Source organism: Triticum aestivum, chromosome 2A (assembly GCF_018294505.1).
Source record: "Triticum aestivum cultivar Chinese Spring chromosome 2A, IWGSC CS RefSeq v2.1, whole genome shotgun sequence".
NCBI lineage: Eukaryota > Viridiplantae > Streptophyta > Magnoliopsida > Poales > Poaceae > Triticum > Triticum aestivum.
The window spans coordinates 684,940,558-684,943,585 of record NC_057797.1 but is presented as its reverse complement, the minus strand read 5'-3'; positions in this window follow the sequence as shown (position 1 = coordinate 684,943,585).

Genomic DNA, 3,028 nt, shown 5'->3' with positions numbered 1-3,028 from the left:
TGAAAGACTTATCTGATATTGCAGCCCCCGGCAACTCTGGCTTGCCGTGGACGATTCTTGGCACTCGTAGCCCCCAGCGGTACTGGCTTGCCGGACAGGCTTTTATCTTCGGCAGAGAACTTTGACATTCTCGATGCCGGCTTCCGGCAAGCTTGTTGCCAGGAAGGCTTTTATCTTCGGCAGAGAACTTTGACGTTCTCGATGCCGGCTTCCGGCAAGCTTGTTGCCAGGAAAGCTTTTATCTTCGGCAGAGAACTTTGACGTTCTCGATGCCAGCTTCCGGCAAGCTTGTTGCCAGGAAGGCTTTTATCTTCGGCAGAGAACTTTGACGTTCTCGATGCCGGCTTCCGGCAAGCTTGTTGCCAGGAAGGCTTTTATCTTCGGCAGAGAACTTTGACGTTCTCGATGCCGGCTTCCGGCAAGCTTGTTGCCAGGAAGGCTTTTATCTTCGGCAGAGAACTTTGACGTTCTCGATGCCGGCTTCCGGCAAGATGGTTGCCGGAAAGGCTTATGGCGAAGAACTTCGTCGTTCTTGACGCCGGCTCCCGGCAAGATCGTTGCCGAAAAGGCTTATGGCGAAGAACTTCGTCGTTCTTGACGCCGCCTCCCGGCAAGATCGTTGCCGGAAAGGCTTATGGCGAAGAACTTCGTCGTTCTCGACACCGGCTCCCGGCAAGATCGTTGCCGGAAAGGTTGGCCCTAGGGGCGTTGCCAGCCCCCGGGCCATAACTGCATTTAAACATGACAAGTGATTAGCATCCGAAGTGCACTTAACTCGCTTGCGAATTTTGACTTTTGCTGCATATTCCCTATGCCTACTGGAATGCTTTCCGGTGCGTACGATCCAGCCAGCGGCGCTTGAGGGAATGGGCCCTTAGCGGCTATTCGGGAACATCGCCTCCCGGAAAGGTTTACCTTCTTGGTTCTAGCGCAACCGCACAGGTTGCCGAGCGGACTCGAGGCAACATGGAGCGCAACTAGCCCCGAGAAGGCTCCTTGGCATACAGGTCTATGCAGAAATCTCAAATAAATAGCGCATGCTATCTTCCTGTTCAACCTCTCTTTGTACGTCCACCCTACGCTTTCTAGGGAAACTTGCCGGTGCAGGCACCCTTGCCGCGAGCGCCGAGTGCGGAACTTCAGCAGCCTGCTGGCGGGGTCGCTACCGACAAGCAACCTTGTTGCAACTAGTTGCAGGTCGCTTAAGTTGTTGAGCGGACTCGAAACAAAGTAAGGGCGCTAGCGGCTCACTTAAGTTGCTGAGCGGACTCAAAGCAAAGTAAGGGCGCTAGCAGCTCACTTAAGTTGTTGAGCGGACTCGAAACAAAGTAAGGGCGCAACTAGCTACGAGTTGATTCCTCCGCGCACAGGTTTTCCGTACAAAGAACAAGATCTCCGAGGCGGATAACCTTATATAGAAAGGAAATATCTAAAGTTCCGCACGACTTAGCTTTTCTGTTGCCGCACTGGCGTCGTTCTTTTGCTCGCCCGCTTCTTAGGAGCCATGACGATGAAGAACAGCTGAGCCTTGACGTGGACGGAACAGCTGCCGCCGAAGCATCCCCTACCTGGCGCGCCAAAGATGTCGGGGGGGTGCTGATCCACCAACACCTATGGGGACAGGGCCCCTTTCGGTTCGGTGGGAGGCGGAGAGCGCACAAAGAGCGGATCGAGGCAGTACACGCGGGCGATTTTACCCAGCTTCGGGCCGCACAGATGCGTAAAACCCTACTGCTGCTTGTTTGTGTGTATTGAATCTTTGCTCAGGAGCGATCGACGCTACCAGACTGAGTGTGGGAGTGTTTCTGCTGTCTCGAATCAGCCGAACCGGCCGACCCCCGCCCCTCCCTTTCTACGTTGCGCCTGGGCCTCCTTTTATACTTTCAAGGGGTCACCGACAGGTGGCAACGTAGACTAGAAGGGTAAAAATGGAAAAGGATGTGGTAGGTGCAACTACTGCTACTGTGGATACAGTGCGCCCTACCTAACTCTGACGGCAGGGGACAAGGGCATTAAATGCCTGTCTGAGTCTCCTAAACAGTGCAAAAGGTGACCGTTAGGAGCACCACCATTTGCCACGATGGCCTTCTCTTCATCTCCGCTTGCCACCACGTACCCCTAGCTGCACGGCCTCCTGCCACGTGTGCTTGGGAGAGTCCTAGAGCAACACGTTAGCAGGTGTGCTGGAGCGCGGGCACGAAGTGGGGGTTTCCCGCGGCAAGCTCCTTGCCGCGGCCGTCATCTTGTCGTGTCCGGAAGCTTGTCGCTCGCAGGATCTTGCCGGGACGCAGGGCGCGTCGCGGCAAGCATTCTTGGTATGCCTTGAGTGGCCTTCCCGGCAAGCTCCTCTTACCGGGGTCTTGTCTCTTCCCGGCAAGATCCTCTTGCCGGGGTCTTGGCTGGCCTTCCCGGCAAGCTCCTCTTGCCGGGGCCTTGGTTGGCCTTCCCGGCAAGCTCCTCTTGCCGGGGCCTTGGTTTGAGTACTTTGTTCTTGAATGGTCTTCAAGGGAACCACGGAGGGTCTTGGCGGTCACCCAGCAAGCCTTGCCGCGGGATGCTGCGACTGCCCGTGCACAAGTTCGGGGTACTAGGGTACCCCTACTCTAGTACACCGACACCGTGCTCAATGGAAGTGCTTACGCTATCGCCCTTGCGGTCTGGTCTACATCAACATACCGGGCCGCACCTGTCTGCACGAGCTGTTATTGAGTATGAGCAAGTCACAGCTTGGGTAGCCCGGTTTTCTTTCAACAAAATGAAGGCAAATTATCATATATTATCAACCACCGTCTGCACTGGATGGCTCAATGGACATGCACACAAGTCGTTGCCACTACAGTTTGGTTAAACTTCAAAACAACCAGTTGGAAGGAACCATTGGCCGAGTTGCTGACACGGTTCATATGGGATCATTTATAACCCGCCGCAGTCACCTCAACCTTCTATGGATTTACATCGCATTATTAACACCGATGATATATAACTTCTGCTATGGTCAAGTACGGAGAATCTCAAGACAACTCCTTGA